At 38.7% G+C, this 18,006-nt stretch overlaps 1 long non-coding RNA gene across 1 annotated transcript; it reads left to right on the top strand.

Moving 5' to 3' along the window:
- Positions 1–9,679: 9,679 nt before the first annotated feature.
- On the top strand, positions 9,680–17,274 carry LOC121638993. The gene is made up of 3 exons (XR_006010118.1): positions 9,680–9,692; positions 9,939–9,942; positions 17,214–17,274. It is a non-coding gene; the product is annotated as an uncharacterized LOC121638993 (long non-coding RNA).
- Positions 17,275–18,006: the final 732 nt, after the last annotated feature.

An 18,006-nucleotide genomic window follows, 5' to 3' on the forward strand; every position in this document is an offset into this window, starting at 1 on the left:
AACATGAAAACCTCTGGTTATTCCAACCTTGGATATACAGGGGGGTTTCCTAGTATCATAGTTAAAATATTTCACATAATTTTATGTGGAGTGAAATTGACAGGTGGATATTTCAATACTGAGGCTGCTCAGATACGCTAGTCTGTACACATAAGCTACTGTCCACATCTGTCATTGTCCAACTCAGACTCAGCTGTAAACTGAGGAACATTTTATTAGTCTAGGTTAAAAGCTGATGAGAAAACTTTGTGACTTCATCAGTGTATCAGTGTGTTTATCTGGTTGTAAATAATGTGATTGCAGTGTTTTATGCTTGTTGGCTTATTTTACTGCATGAAATGTTTGGTGGGTCCTTTTGGACCAAACATACCTCCACAGGTGTGTTGCTGCATGGACAAGTTTGTGAACCCATCTTTAGGTTGGACAGTTGATTTTATCATTTTCTAATGTTAGTTGTATCATATCGGGGGAAGTTGCTGTTGACCACTTCTTGTTTTCACTGTTGCAGTGAGTACTGATTTTAACATATTATATTTATGGTAAACTGGCCTCTAAATTATTTGCTGATAAAATGAAACAATAATGTTGTTTCAGATTAATATAATATTATATGAATAATGGAGTTTCATTGTGACTGTTGTATTGAGTCTTTTGATGACAGCAAGAGAGAGAAAAGCTCTGGACTAGTGGTGACAGTTGTGTGTGAATATCAGATTCTATAGAATATTGACCTTTGGTAATTACTTAGCCTGTGTGTGTGTGCACATGCATGCATGCTTGTGTGCACTTGTATTACGGCCGCCTGCTTGCCGGCTCAGCGATCAGCAGGACTGCAGCCTGGTGGCAGCTGACTGACAGGGAGTGCATCATGCGGCGCCGCCCCACCCACCTGGATTGGCCGGCTCGTTACTGGAAGGCGGGCTGTTCGTCCTTTGGAGCCCTATTTAACCTCATCGGCAGCATTATTCGGGGCAGCTGTGGACAGTGGGACACATGCCTGCCAGCCTGAGAGAATTACGGACTACTGTGTGGAATTAGCGGAGAATAATATTAAGGACTTTGAGTTGTGTGTGGTGTTCCCTACTCTGAGTGAGGTGAAGTTAATCTTGGTTTGATTTTGTATACTTAATTCCGCCTTTGTGCGTGTTACCCGTTTTTGTGGACATTTTCTTTTGGTTATTTTTATAGTGATTGTGATACCCTTTAACGGGACACTTTAAGTTGATTATCCTGTTTTTTTGTGGACATTTTCTTTTGATTATTATTATAGTGATTGTGATACCCTGTAACGGGACACTTTAGGTTGGTTAATCATTTTGCTTTGTTCTTATTTTGCTTGGCCGATACCAGAGCGGTATCTGGAACCCATTTTGTTAAAATAAATTATATTTCCTTTTAACTCTGGTATTCGGCTCTCTTTGTGTTCCGTCCTCCTTACCCCTAGAGCATGAGGACGTAACAACTTGCATGTGTGAAGATATATGAATTAGGGGGTCTGGGTGAATATCTGACTCCCAACCAGACTTTTTGTCCCAGTCCGGCCCTGCTTGAGATCCTGTCAATGACCACCACAAACAAGACTGATGACAAGCGGCAGCCTTGGCAGAGTCCAGCACACAACAAGTTTGACTTAAAGCGGATATAGCTCATGCTTTGGGCATACAGGGGCCTAAAAGAACAGTCATTCTAGCTCCCCACTCTCCAACTGAACCTGAGTTTCAACAATCATCCAGAGCCTCCTTTTCCAAGGGAGACTGAGAAATGTAATCGATCTATCTGGGACTGCAATCATCCATTCGCCTGATAGAATGAGTGATATAGAGTACATATAAATAGAATAAGATTTACTGTGTAAGTCCATGTGTGAATGAGCAACGTGCAGAAAAGAGCTTTGTAAAATATAGATGTTTAAAATGTGCTTTGTAAGAGTGGACTATTTACAAGATCACTAACAACAGCCAGAACAGTTTCACTTGTACGTACATCATTGGGAGAATTACAAAAAAATAAGAGTAGAAGAGCAAGCTAAAGACTAACCTGTTTAAGGAGCATTTCCGCACTTAGCTTAACTCTTCAACTCGTTGGAATGACCTAGAAAGATTGGTCCAGCTCTTTGGCACTGAATAAGCTGCGTGCACTTACGTCCAAGATGTTATTGTTTGATAAAATCTTGTATTTAAACAAAGGACTATTTTATAGAGTGGGGGGAAAAAAGCACTGCCTCTTGCACCACATGACAGCACCTGTCACTCATAGCAGTCTGACTACCACTTAATTATGATGTCCCATCCTGTTTGAATTCTTGCTTGTGTTGTTCTTACTCTTAGATGTAAGTCGCTTTGGAGAAAAGCATCTGCCAAATGACTATTGAATAGAATAGAAGTAGTAATAACAGCTTACTGAATGCAAAATGTCTGTAAGTTATCACAGCTTGTCAAGGTAGCTAGGTCTATAAATCCAACCCATTTAGCTTGATTCCCTTTACCATAGACCTTTGATGTCCAAAATGTACTAAAAACATAAAAAAAAAAACACTCACTTGAGCTGGTCCATCTATATAGGCACTTGAGCCCCCTGATTGATGACAAACTCACATTTGTGCCACAACTGTACAAGACAGCACATCTTTTAGTGCAAACTCTTCTCAAAACATTGATGTTGATGGTACGGTTTTAAGAATGTTTTATTGAATTTGTGCCTACCTTTTCTTTTGTGAGCTGGTACAGGCTTCTGAGCCTAACAAAACTAAAAATTGACTCCAGGGTATTGCCAAGCTTTGCGGCATGGTTGTGGGAATCCCCTTGGACAGCCTGGAGGACATTTTGAAGAGTTGGACACTTAAGAAGGCTCATTGTGTTCTGGCAGACTGAAGGCATCCCCGTCATGGCTACTTTATGTTGCTTCCCTCAGGCAGCAGATGTGTGATGCCACAGGCAAGGACAAAATTATTTTAAAACTTTTTTCTTTATGTGGCAATTGTGCTTTTAAATAAGGCTTTTTGTCTTGACTGATTGATTGTTGTGTTATCGTCTGGTTGGCTGCAAAACCAGTTGCCCCACTGGGTATAATAAAGCTAACTTTGAACCTTGAACAGCATGAATACTGATAGTAAAAGTCCATTAAATTACTTAATATAATGAGATATTTTAATTCCTATAATACTCCATTTGATGAATGTTACTGACAATGGAGTCACTAAAGTAAAAGAACTGGGCTGAACAGTGAGATTGTTTCACTGTTACATTTGTTCAATAGACAGAAACATTTTACTCCCTATCTTATGTTAGTGCTTATATTGCTGTAAGGCTCCAAATCTATCAGAGGAATATCTCCTCCAGGAAATTTGCCTTGTAGGCAGCAATTTCCCCAAGGTTAATGACATGCTGTCCATCACTCCACCATACTCATTCTGTCAGAGACATTTTCTTAGGCTGTCACTGCTGAGTTCATGATACTACAGTGTCTTAATATTTTTACTTTAAGTATGGTGTTCAGTTACAGATCTAGGAATAAAGAAGATTTAAAAATTCTTAAGTTTAGATGTTTTATTCACGTCTTACTTTTTGTTTTTTGTTTTTTTTTTTTATCTAGTACCTGTACAATATGTAAACTGGCCAAACATTTGATATTGATTAGTTGTTATGACTGTCATGCTTATGCAATGTTTTTTTTTTTTGTTTTGTTTTGTTTTATTCTCAGTCATATTCGCATCCATTTTTAGTCTTGCATTTTTTTTCCTCAATTTATTTTTCCAAGGATATTTATTTGTGTCTTTTAACATTTCTGTATGCATTTCAGCCTCATTATGTACGTCAGGGGGCAGCCTTTCAAGGCATCCCCTTGGGGCAGATCCTCTCCTATTGGTCAATCAACACAGAGCAGGTCACGGGCTTTTAGTGCAAGGAGAGGTGTGCAGCATTCCTTCCTGCATGACGCTGTCTGGACGCATGTGGCTTCGGGAGCTAAATAAATGGGTGATTTTCAACAGGAGACTGTACAAGATTTTCTCTTTTAGCTGAAAAATCACACAATCACTGATGACTGTTTACTGTTTGGTGTGAATGCAGTAACTGAGAGGCTGTTCCAGCTGCGGACGTGCACAGCTAACAGGTATAGTTAGCTGTAATGCATAGTGAATGTTGCCTCACAAACGTTAAGATGAAAACTTTTCTGTCTGCTGAAGGTCGCAGCTAAATTATAAAGAACCTTCCCCAAACCTGAGTTTCCCTTTCTTCTTTGTGGTCAACTGCAGCTGCTGCTCCAAGAGAAAAACACGCTCCTCCAGGTTGTAGAACGTAACCAAGCCTGGTATATATATATATATATATATATATATATATGTCTATATAATGTCTATATAATATATCTATAGATAGATATATTAGGGCTGTCAAATTATAAAAAATTTTAATCTGATTAATCACAGCTAATTAATTAATCATGATTAATCACCATTCACGAATATGCCTAAAATTTGACCATTTTTACTGTATTGTATCAACAGAATGAGCCAATGCTTGAACATATTTAGTGCTAACTGACCTACCCTTGGGCAAAGGTCAAATGTCCAAGGGTCATTAAATGCAGCATATAATGTACTTCTATATGTTGTTCTGCAGATGATGATGATGATGCAGAATTCATACAGCATCATCTCATCATCCAAACAGAGCAATGATGGATGTACGGGGCTTGTCATGCCATGTATGCATTAATTACATCAAAAATATTAACATAATTATTTAAATTAGTTACCGCCTTTTTGACAGCTCTAATGTATATATATATATATATATATATATATATATATATATATATATATATATGTGTGTGTGTAGTCATTATAATGATATGAAGATTCAGCTGTCACTGCCTCTTCCTATACCAACACATATAGGTTATGTTGTTTTCCTCTTAGAATCTCAAATTTCAAAGAATGCCAGCATACCTATAACACCTTAGTGTTTCAAACCAGTTGCAGCATGTTTACTGCTTTTCAGTTTTAGTTGTGAATTACATTAATTATATTAATTCTATTATTATGTACATTAGATCATATGAAACTGACCTACTGGTGCCATGCAGTTATCAGTTTTGAGAGACCATTACGCAGGGGGATCAACAGTCTTTTGCTTACACTGTCATTTATAGGTGTGACATTTATTAGTAGTGTATTAATTGGATGTGTATGAAATACAAAAGAGTGAATAAATATATGTTTCTGTTTTTTGTTTGTTTTCTATGAATACACCTGTATGTTCTCTGAGAAAAATCAATTCATGTGGGCTCAGTGACCTAAAGCAATATGCCATTATGGACACAGAAAGGCTTCTGCCACTCACAGCTATGCATTTCCCCCATTTACCTGAGGAAAAAAAACAAATCCCTTAATATCATTATAGTGACATTGTAGACTGGCATAATATAATTTGACATGAACGAAGACAAAAAGGAAATGAGCACAGTGACTGCACAGAGATGTTGCAGCTAAAGGAAAGTATGCACTTACAAGCCTATGAATAATGAGCTAATTTTGTTTAATTTGATATAAAAGACAGCTCATACGTAATACATAAAATCTGTTACAAGTTTATCACATTAATTGTTATGAACAGGAAAAGGTAACCCTTAATGACAACAGTAAATAAATGTGTCATATACACAGTCATCTTCTTATCTGTTGGCCTTATCAACAAGGCACCGTTATTTCCCGAAAGAAAAAAAAAAAAAGACAACATTGGGTATTGTTATGGGAACCATGTGCATGAATTGAATTAAATTGATATTTTTATGATCAGGGGAGTTCCATTAACTTGGAGTTGTCTGACTCACAGGTTGTTGATTGTGCTGGCTGTACATTTCAGTCAGTTTTCTATTTGCAGGAACAAATAAATAACAAACCCTCTGCTGGAGAACTCAGATGGAAAATGTACACTGTACATTAAAAAACCTGGGTCAGTTGAGCCAGGAAATGGGTCACATTCAAACAAAAGAGAAGGCTACAGGAGGGTCTAAACCACACAAAACATCCCTGCCCCCACCCCACAGAGCTTCACCAGCCGAGGCAGACTACTACAACCCTCCACACCTACCCAGCCCTTTCTGCAGAGGACTATTTTTCCCCTTCATCTTTGTCTGTTATGATGCATTAGAATAAATATATGGCAAGCACACAGACTCTGGGTGGCACCAGCCCTTATTTGTTTGTTTACTGTGGTTTGTTTAGTATATTGCATTAATAAGACAAAACACGATGGAGCAGGCCAAGAAAAAAAATTCTAAAACGCCTACAATAGCCACCCACACTGGATAAAATAGGGTGTTTTGTATTGTTTTACACTGTGAAAGATTTGCCAGGTTTTGAACTGATTTATTGTGTGTTTAAAATTTTTAAATTTTGGTTGCTGTTGATAGAATTTTTTTTTATTTGTTTTTTTTTATGATTATTATTCCAGTTGCTATTTGGTATTTCAAAGCTGTGTCAGTATTTGACTGCTGCAGTCTGTGGAATATATTTCTGATAATTGTATAATCTTTATTTCCAAATGATTTTCTTCTTCTAATTCCTTGTGAGGTGAAAATTATATGATTTTCCCTCTCAGTTCTACTTTGCTTCATTTTCATATAGGATGCACTACTTAACTTGTGTCATTTTCTCAGTGACGCACCCCTTATAGATGGTTAATTCAGCGTCCATCTTGCATCCTACCTGCACTGTGAACTCTCTCCAGACAGTAGTCTCATCGCTCGATCTCTCTGGCTCTCTTTTGTTTCCTCTCTCCCCTAGATGAGGTCTTCTAACATTTCTTTGCATGTTCAAAAACATCTAGTTTGTTTACATCTGCTTGCTAGTGTGTCACGCATGTGCACAGAAAAACTCAGCTGCAACGTCACGTAGCTGCCTTGATAGTGTGGTTTCTCAGCCCCAGGATGCTGCTGGGCAACAACGGCTTCAGAAATACACCTAATAGATGTCAGTGTGCCATCAAAGAAGTTCGAAATGCAAAGTTTTAAGGTCGAAAAGTTACGAAGTGGGTCTTTAACACTAGAAGTCCCAGAGAGGGGTCAATTGACCTTTCTACCTTTACAACCCAGAGATGGGTCGATTGACCAGTAGGATTTTAGCTAAAATCCTGTCTTAAGCTGTGAACAGCTTCTTTTGTTTGTAGACGAGTCAATTACTGGCACACCCCAGGAGGGCGCATACTTAGGGGAGACACTGTAGACTCTTGAAACCTGACTGTCAACTTTTGCCCAAAGCTTGGCTTGAGACACTACTTGGTCCCCTGAGTATGAGATTGGAGTAGACCTCAAACAGATTCAGAAAGGTTTTCCTGCATTCTGGTATATTTCAAATAATTAAAAATATATTTGATATGATATATGATATATACCTCCTCGACACATTTGTGTGCTTTTAGAAGAAAAAAAAAAGATAATCATTGTGGGCCTTCAATAAAAAAGCAAACAATTTAGAATGATATGACAAAATGATGAATTCATATTTTTTTTAAAAATCACTTTAAAAGGTCCAGCTCTCCTCTTTTCATACAAATGAAAAAATACAAATTTTTCAAAATTTTTGACCAATTTTTCAAACTTTCTAACCCAATGTTCATGTACCTTATGTCCAAAAAGCCCAAGCAATGAACAATTTTGAATATTTAAAATGAACATTTTTTGATTGTGGTGGTACAGGCAGGGTCTGTGAGTAAAATGTCCAGAAGCATTAGTGTCTAAGTCAAGAGGGCATAAATGTCAACATGACAAAGATATAAAAGAACAACTGTGAATTTTTTCCAATGCTTTTTATTTTTGTCATAAAAAAAACAACAAAACAGTTAAAATAATGCAAGTAATGAAACAATTTCACAAATATTTACACAAGGCTACAGTGGCATGCCCTTGTGTGAATGGCTTTTCTGCTCTTTCAGCAGTCCGTCTGTGCTAAGTCCAAACATGCTTGGCACTTCCATGGTATCTCCATCCTGCATTTGCCACATGTGTATTTGTAGCAGTCAACACATCTTACAGTTGCGCAATTGTTCTTGCATCGATGGTTGACCTGACATTTTGCCCTTTTCCCAGGGCTAGGTGTGGGAGGTTGCTGCTGAAGCAGTTGCTCCTTATGTGCCTTCTTCTGACTCACATGAGAGTTGGCCAACTCTTTCGCGAGCTCAACCAGGAAGTCCACTCTTCTCTCCTGCACTCCGGTGCATTCCTTATGAAGAACATGAGCGTTCAGTGCCGCCATGTCGATCATGTTGTAGAACACGGCGACTGGCCATCTCCGTGTTCCTGCACGCACGCTGTACTCCCGCACCATCTGGTCCATCACATCCACACCACACTTTGTGGTGTTGTATTGTGTGACAGTGTTTGGCTTCCTTTTGGTGGTATTCTCAGTCTCAACCACATTGTGCATGCTGCTGAGAAGATAGACAGTCTTTTTCCGTTTCGGCGCATATACTGTGAGTGTTGCACCAGTGGTGGAAAACACTCGAGTGGTGAATTTAGTGTGGTCCTTCTGTCTAGTTGACTGAGGAATTTCCCGGTGAATCTTGTTGACTGTGCCAAGGATGGTGGTTTTCCGGCTAAGCAGTCGTTGCGCAAGGGACAGCGATGTAAAAAAATTGTCTGTTGTTACAGTTCTGCCCTTATCCATGAACGGCTCCATCAGCCTCATCACTACACTCTCAGAGAGTCTCTCTCCACTGGGACGACTGGGGTCCTTGCCAAGATATGGCAGGATATTGCAAATGTACTTTGATTTCAAGTCACAAGCCAGCCAAAACTTAATGCCAAATTTGTCCGGTTTTGTTGCAATGTACTGCAGAAAACTGCAGCGAGTCTTTGTCGGGAAAAGCTGTTGATCAATAGTGATGTGTCGACCAGGGTTATAAGATCTGATGCAGTTATTGACAAAAGATTCCCACAGATTAGAAATTGCAGCAAACTTATTTGTCTCCACTCGCTCACTGCGTGTGAACATGTTATCAAAGCGTAGGTGTTGCATGATGTTTTGGAAGCGGTTTCGGGCCATAGTAGCAATGATTCGTGGGTTTCCCAGCTCTGCTGACCAATTGTCACGTAGTGATGGAACTTTCTTCACCCCCCGCAAGATAATAATTGCAATAAATGCCATTAGTTCTGGGAGGTTCATGAACCAATCTGCCTGCTCCTTTTGCCGTGCATGCTGAATGGTCCATTCTTGAATGCTACGAAGCATTTCAAGTGTTATAAAACAGAAGAAGCTTTGAAGACGAGTCCGGATACTTCTTCTGGCCTTAGCAGTTGGCTCTCCATCTGTGCCGTATGGTTCTATTGGGGTGAAATTGAGACATGTCCCCAGCTGTTCTTCATGCCACACTGTGCCATCTTTAGCCATCTCTGTCCTCTCACTTCCCAACCGAGCCCTCTTTTCTGGCAGTGGAGCAGTCTCATCATCTGCAAGGTAAACAATTTCACAATTTCAGAGGACGAAAATAGGATGTTTTGGAAATAAGATTAAAAAAATCCTTTATTTGTACCAAAATGGAGAAATTCCAGTGTTGCAACTCACAGTACAGGACAAAGCAGAAAGAAAGAAATTTGTCATACCAAAAAGTTCAATAATAGTTTCAAATCTTACCTGAAGACTGCTCAGAGTCAGAGTCCGAATCCAGCTGAATTTGTATCTCTTCTCCATCTGAGTCACAAGGGTTTGTATCGCTGAGGATCAGGTCCAATGCCTGCTGAGTTGTAAGCCGCCTCTGCATTTTGCTTCCTTCTATTTGTTGGAGGTGAAGCTAGCTACTATTTATCCCCCTCAGCCCACCATCCCCCACTGCCACAGAATTTACCAGACGTTTCAAGGTAACAAGGAGGGGCTGGATGCAATGGGTGCATTCCTCAGGTAATGGCTGCATTTACAAATGAAGAGATGCTAATTTTGCCAGCAGAGTCGTCAGTTTGGACTAAAGGTCTTTCGACCCTTCTCTGGGACTTTAGGGAGATATCAAAATTCCTGGGACTTCTAGTGTTAAAGTAGTGAATTCTGAATCTCTCAGTTTATTAAACATATAGACGCCACCTGGTGGAGGATTTTAAAAAAAACTTTCTATGGTGGAGTTAAAACAATGTACAAACATACAAGTTAAATATGTTTGTGATTCATCTTGCCTGCTATGGAGCAAAGAGGATGGTGATAAAATTTATAATTAATAATATTATTGTTAAAATATTATTGTTAAAATGTTGTACATATATAGAAAATGCATGAAATGTAAGCAGAATATATAACAGATGTTGAAAATCATTGGTTCGTGATATAAAAAAAAAGGCAAAAAAAAAGTGATGCAGCTGTGTAATCACAGTTATCTGTATTGTTTTCTTTTTATTTATCTTTTAAGATATTATTGCATTGCTTGTGAGAAATTAGTCAATCCAGAAAAGTAATTGATGTACTGTTAAACAGTATGTAAACTATTTAATAACTAGATATGTAATTCTCCATTTATCTCAAATGCAGGAGTCATTCATGTTCTGTTTTTATTTGTATGTAGTTTACTATATTTTGTTTTCACTATGAGAATGGTCTTTTGTTGAGTTAACAACTGTGCTGAACTTTTCTCTAATAATAATGTTTGAAAGTTTCTCTTATAGAAGTGTCATCATTAATAACTCTTTATCCACTGCCTGGACAAAAAAATAAAGTCACCCCCTGGATTTAACTAACTAAACTGTCTTTCAGCTGCAAGTTATTTCACCCCACCTGATGCAATGAGTAGCTTCTCATTTCTTAGACAACTATGTCGAAAGACACATCCAGTGGTCATGGACAAGATGCTAATCTGTTTAAGAAGGATTAAATCATTGGCATGAAGCAAAGAAAACATCTAAGGAGATTCCAGAAACTACTAAAATTGTCCAATGTATTATTAAAAACTGGAAGGATAGTGGGGAAGCATTGTCTTCCTGGAAGAAATGTGGTTGAAAAAAATATCCTGGATGTTGCTGATCTGTGATAACTGATGTGTTTGGTGACATCAAATCGAAGAAAAACACCAGTAGAACTCAGGCCTGTGTTTAATAGTGAAGGTAAAAGCACTTTCACACACACAATGTGAATGGAACTTATGCAAACGCAGTTGAACAGCTATGGAGCCAGAAGAAAACCACTATTCAGTGAGGCTTACTGGAGAAAAAGGCTAAATAAACACTAAATATAAAATATTTTTTTCATCACATTTGTTTTTAATCCCAATTTCTACTTATACAATACATTTATTTAGACAATTATTTGGCCTCTTAATAAAAAATAATAAACACACATGGGCAGTTCATAGTCTTTTTATGGGTTTCATCATACTCTGTAATTTTACAATGTTTTACAAAACACTACATAAAACTTAACTTTTAAGTATTCCTCAGCATCAACAATGTGCAGCTTGCAAACAACTTCATTGCAGTGCACTGCCCACTACTGCCTGCCAGACAGACATGCTTGAGCCAGTGGCGTCCCTAGGCTAAAACATTCGGGGCTAAAGCCACGGATGTTTTTTAATTAGCCCCGGATATAATATTTTATTTATTTATTTTTTATTTATATAATTATTTATTTTTTGATGACATCTTCAAAGTTCAAACAAATCTCATACTGAATGCTTCAATAAAACAGTGTTTTTGGACATGTTTTATTATTACTATTGTCATTATTTATTTATTCTTTTTCATTTTTTTTTGTTTTGTAAGCTGCGACTTTGGCTTTGGCACGCAAGTGGTTAACATGCTTCCAGGTTGCACGTAACGTCATTCATGGCGTCAGGCAAGCACCGGGCGCACAGAGGCAGCCAGGCAGGACGATGTCACAGAAAAAAATATCCCAGTTCTTTACCCCAAAGGTTGCAAGCAGTCAAAGAGGTAATGGGGATAGAAATGACTTTGTAAACCTGTGTAATTTCGCGGGGGGGTGGGGTGGGGTAACCCTAGCTAGCTAGCTAGCTAGCAGCTAGTTGATATTACATGGGACAAAATGATCTGATATTAGCTTCGGTCTGTAAATACAGAGGACTTTGAGGACTTTGTATGTACCTGAAAGTAGTAAAAGCTTGGGCTTCTTCTAGACTAGGAAAGTAGTTAAAGTTCAAGTTGGGCTATAACGTTGACCATTATATTTATTTTCTTTTTCATGCATGGTAGCAGCTACTGTAGCTGGCAGACAGGAATCCTGCACAGCCTGCCTCCTTTACTGTAGCTGTTTAATGTTTAATTGATTAAGATCCCCATTAGCTTTTGCAAAGCAGCTGCTGTTCTTCCTGGGGTCTTGTCTTCAGATTTTCAGAAGTGACAATATATAAAATTCGCACCAAACACATCTTAATACATACAGTAAATGAGCAGAAACTCATACAGAGCATACAACACATACAAAATATAATTATGATACTAAATCGTTCATACCATAACAGACAACACAAGCACTTTAAAGCAACATTAAAAGAAAAAAAAAAAAGTAAATATACAACTGAATAAATGTCACTCAAAGATGCCATGACCCAACAGCAAGCCTGTACATATATATATATATATATATATATATATATATAAATGTATAAATGTATAACTGTTAATTAGTATTTTTATTAATGAAAATTATTGTCCTTCACCCTGAGAGTCAAAGTTAAGTGCTAAATAACACTAACTTGTGCTAAATGGAAAACCAATGTGTTGTTACCTAGCTAATGTTAGTACATTGGTGCAAACTAATTTCAAAACAGGTCATTCATTTGATGATCTGTGGTTATGGGATTGCATTGTTTTCAGCTTATTAATTTAACACACTTTTTCTCAGATGATGATGATCAAGATGGCGCTGCTGCTGTTTCTTCTTCAAATGCTGCTGCCATCATACAGAGAAGTGCAAGGGATATTGAAGGTAGTTAGCTTGTTTCTGAAAATGACTGAGATTAATTATAGTTCCTAATTACTTCTCAAAAAAAGTCATGGTGTTAGTAACAGAGTTAGAACTTAATATAAAAAAAGGATTGCTTGGAAAAGTAATAATTATGTTATTTTTTTAATATTCACTTTGGCATACCTTTAAGTTAATCTCTATGTTGAATTGTTGATAAAAGTGAATATCAGATCTGACTAATAAATGATATGGAAACTTAACTGGGTAAATTTCTAACAGAAAAATTATGGACCCTAATAACTGATACGAATATACAATATATACGAACGAATAATGGATGTCGTGGGTCCGTCTTCTCCTCAGGCCTATGTGGTATTTTTGGTTTCCAGCCAACAGGAAGAAACATGGTTTCTAATGAACATTTCTCATGTTCTCATGTTATGTTAAAGAATATGTAAATAGATAATATATGAGTATGTAAAGAGCATTAAATGTACAAAGTAAAACAATGTAAATACTGTACATGACAATATGCCTGGTTTATTAAACATCTCGGTGTTTTCTGTTGCTGAATAGTTGCTGTTGGTATGTTCAACTTGATGAATGGGGCATTTTTGTGCCTGGGCCATTGAGGGAATTTTGTGAAATTGCTAGCCTATTTTGTATTAACTGGTAACAATGAAATACCTTAATCAATTGAATCCAGATAAACAGATACCTGTAGGGTATGTGGAGCATGTCTCTACATCGGAAAATTTCAGACCACGCTTCGCACGCTCATCTGATTTTCTCTTCTGGGCTAAGCCCCAGATGTGTCAAAATCCTGGAGACGCCCCTGGCTTGAGCTGACACTCTTCTAGTTGGCTAACTGAGCAGTGAGAGCAGAAATCATTGAGATTTACACAGCAATGTAACAGTTAAAATATTATTATAAAGATTGTAAGCACTGAACAATAAACTTACTAAAATAAACTTACTATAACCTTTGGAGAAAATATTGCCATGTTTTTTGAGTTTTTTCGCAAATTGCGGATGTCTTCTCCAGTTTCTTCTCAAAAAATCAAAAGTATCGCCAAACTTTTGACTTGTGTGTCTTCAGAGGTATGCTGAATATCACCTCTTCACCTGTTGTCTTGCTTCCCCCCGTGTTTGCTGCTTATTAACTGTGGCTGCACCAATCAACTAACATGTTTAATGACAAAATGCCAAAAGACAGTGATGTGTTCAAAGCGCTTTGAAAACACGGGTACAGAGGAGATAAACTATGTAATAATCGATCTAACCATGGGTTTGACTGATGGAGACAAGTGGCTAAGAAAGATACATCGCACATTTAGTTGGCAGCTGTATCCGATGACACGGTGCAGTCGCATCGCAAACGTGTGTCTCAGACGACCAATTTAAATCTTTGAATCTCCCCATCCCTACTGTACAAGCCTGTGGGGGCAGTGCTTCATGCTCGTGCTCGTACTTCTGATGATTGTCAGTCTTGTTTTCTTAAAGATGTTGCAGGTGTTTTTTGTTATTTGTTTTTCTCTTGTTTTTTGTGTGTCTTTTTTGTTTCCTTACAGGTGTTGGAGCTGATTGTTTTTTCTGCTAACATTGAACAGCTGATGCTATTACCTCATATCTAGTGTATCCTTGTCTCTTTTTTCCTTTCTTCTTTTAACTTTACTTTTGTTCATTTACTTTCTCCTTTCTAAGCCTCCTACATATCTGTAAAGCTTCTCTTAGCAAAGCAAACTTGCTCAGCACAACACAGCAAAAGGAATATGCCCATGCCATCAGGCTCAGATTGTGAAAGAGTGGTTTAGGGAGCATGGGCTATAAAGTTGTAGTTGTAACTTTGTAACTGCAGAAGAGTTTTTCTGTAGGGTTGTTGTTGTTGTTGTTGTTGAGTCCAAAATTTGACTCCTCTGAGGTTTTTTCCCCTCTGCTTTATACAAGCTCTTTGTCATTCAGAAATATTTCTGGGTGTCTGGTGAGTTTTCGGGTTTTCCTGTAATGAGCAGATTGTCTCTCATGCTTTATGTTTGAAAATCCTAAAGTTTCTTTTTTGTCATGTGTTTCAACATATGCTGGTAATTAAAGATTTTATTCCTATGTTTTTTTTGATTGTGTACACATTAAAGACATGAAGTTCTTGAATTAGGCATATACAACTAATTCTACGATGCCAGAAAATCTAAACTCAGTTTCCTGTAAGTCATCTGTGTATATGGAGAAGTAATTTTTCCTTTTGGTTCACTTCTTTTGCTGTGTGTCTGGTTTGGAGTCCAGTTAAGTCCGGTAAATTCCTCCACTGTATATATTTAGATTTCATCTGTATTTTGGCTATATGGATATCTAGGAACAAACTTTTAGTGGTGTTGGGTTTTTTTGTTGTCTGTTTGTTTTGTTTTATTTTTTTCCCCTAAACCAAACCAAATGAAACCAAAACACCAAAACAAAAATAATGAAGACAAGAGACAGATGTGATTATTTGTAGTTATAATTTTAGAAAAATTATAATTATTTTACATATGGAAGTGAATACATATGAAATAATATAACTGTATCAAACAAATACAAATAATCTGTTTGTTTTATCATTACATCATTACAATCAGTGTTGGGGTAGTTACTCTAAAAAAGTAATTAGTTACTAGTTACTCATTACTTCTGTAAATTGTAATGAAATTACTTTACTACTAACGCCACTACTTATTACTTTACCGTTTCTTAATTCACCGTGTAGACATAGACAAACATCACAGCCGAATCATCACTGCCTGTCTGCATAGTGTTTACTGTGTATTGTAAACAAAATGGTTTTGAAACCATAAGAACAACATCCCTGTCTGTGGGAAGAAATGAAGAAAGAAGACTTGTCTCGTAATCATTTTATCTAGTATTTTTCTAAACCTGGGCGATTCAATAGTCGACAGGGGGAGCATGTCTCCTATAATGACACCTGCAACTACCTTGTTAATTTCTGTCTTACTGCGCTCCAGGAAATGTTGAAAAAAAGCTTGTTTAGGTGGGTTGGCTGCTGAAGGACTCCTCCTAGTTGGCAGCTCACAATCAATTACGTCACGCAGATCAATCTCTATGGCAACATGCCCAGGCAAGCACACACACAGGCAGCAGCATGCGTGTGCCACTTAAAACAGATGAGAATTTTACATATAGGCAAACACGGCTCGGTAATTTTGTTTCCAATATTTTAAGTGTAACGTACTACTTTACTTTACCAAAAAAAGTAATACTGTTACTGTAATGCCAACACTGATTACAGTATTTTGAATGTTTGTAGGTTCTTGTGCTCTGCTCCACAGTCTGCCAAAGTCAGTAAGCTGTTATTGTACAAAGCACTGTTTTGAATATGTTTAGATAATTTATTACCAGAGGCTAGATCTCCAGCCTCTCTCTGAACCCTTCTAATGGTAAATGGTCTGTATTTATATAGCGCTTTACTATACCCCAACTTAGACTTATAGGGTATATTTGATGTTTGCAAGTTTCTGTAATCTGTCCTACAGCCTGTGAAACCTGTGTGACGTGTTGTTCATCTCTGTTACATTCACAGATTTTGTAGGAGGCACTCACAACTGCAGTCAGAGCAGGAGATCACCTCTGCTAGAGGCGTTAGACTGGAAATAAAACGTGTAAAGTTGACACTGGCTGATCCCCCCCCAGCATGTCATCAGATATTAATGCCTATTAATAAAAAGTGCAGACAAAAACATTATAAAAAAGGTAAAAGTACAATTAGACTCCAAATTAGAGAACAACTGGAGCTGCTAGTTAAAGTACTTAAAATGTCACTTTAAATTTAGGTCTGTTCAGTTTTTTGGCTGGGGATGTTTTCTATTTCTTTTTCTAGTGTTTGGAATTTAAATGCAATTAAATGAATTTTTTCCAGACATTACTAGAGCTTCATCCATCCATCCATTTTCTTCCGCTTATCCGGAGTCGGGTCGCGGGGGCAGCTGCCTAAGAAGGGAAACCCAGACTTCCCTCTCCCCGACCACATTCACCAGCTCATCCGGAGGGATCCCAAGGCGTTCCCAGGCCAGCCGACAGAGGTAGTCTGTCAAGCGTGTCCTAGGTCTTCCCCGGGGCCTCTTTCCGGTGGGACGTGCCCTGAACACCTCACCAGGGAGGCGTCCAGGAGGCATCCTAGCCAGATGCCCAAGCCACCTCATCTGGCTTCTCTTGATGTGGAGGAGCAGCGGCTCTACTCTTAGACCCTCCTGGATCACCGAGCTTCTCACCCGATCTCTAAGGGAGAGCCCGGCCACCCTGCAGAGAAAACTAATTTTGGCCGCTTGTACAGTGTGACAACCCCAGAGCGGGCTGTATTTTGTCCGTCTCTGGGGACTTTACTTTTTGCTTCCCGCTCTCTCTTGTTTTGCCTCCTCCTCCTTCTCTCCGCCTCTGTCGTCCGTTTCTCAGGTGGCCAGTATGCTGCTCCGGTTCTCCCGCGGTACCTGGCGGGGGCGTGGCCCGTTTGGGCTTAAATACCAGGCCTTCTCCACCTGCGGGGCTCTGCTCGCGCCGGCCTGCTCACTTGCAGCACTCTGTGTCCTTTGTTTGTGCACTCATTAGTTCTTCCACTTTAGCTTTCCCACTCAACACCTCTCTACAACCAACACTTCCACGCACGACTGATGCTACAGATTGTACACATAGGTTACACTGTTAAGTTACTTTAGGCACCTTTTCTAAATAAATCTCTGTAATTGGCATCCCTCGTTGTTCCGCGTCTTGTTTGTCAAGTCTCTCACGAGCCGGGCTTGACAACAGTATTCGCGATCTTGTTCTTTCAGTCACTATCCACAGCTCATGACCATAGGTGAGGGTAGGAACGTAGATCGACCGGTAAATCGAGAGCTTTGCCTTTCGGCTCAGCTCCTTCTTCACCACAACAGACCGATGCAGAGTCCGCATCACTGCAGACGCCGCACCGATCCGACTGTCGATCTTCCGCTCCATCCTTCCCTCACTAGTGGGAAGGATCCAGAGGGGGGCCCCGGTGACCCACGTCCGGGCAAGGGAAACCTTGGTCCTTGTTTTTTCATCATCATAAGGGTGATGAGCTTGAGTTTGCAATATTAATGTCTGTGTCT

The sequence above is a fragment of the Melanotaenia boesemani genome, chromosome 4 (genome assembly GCF_017639745.1).
Source record: "Melanotaenia boesemani isolate fMelBoe1 chromosome 4, fMelBoe1.pri, whole genome shotgun sequence".
NCBI classification, from domain to species: domain Eukaryota; kingdom Metazoa; phylum Chordata; class Actinopteri; order Atheriniformes; family Melanotaeniidae; genus Melanotaenia; species Melanotaenia boesemani.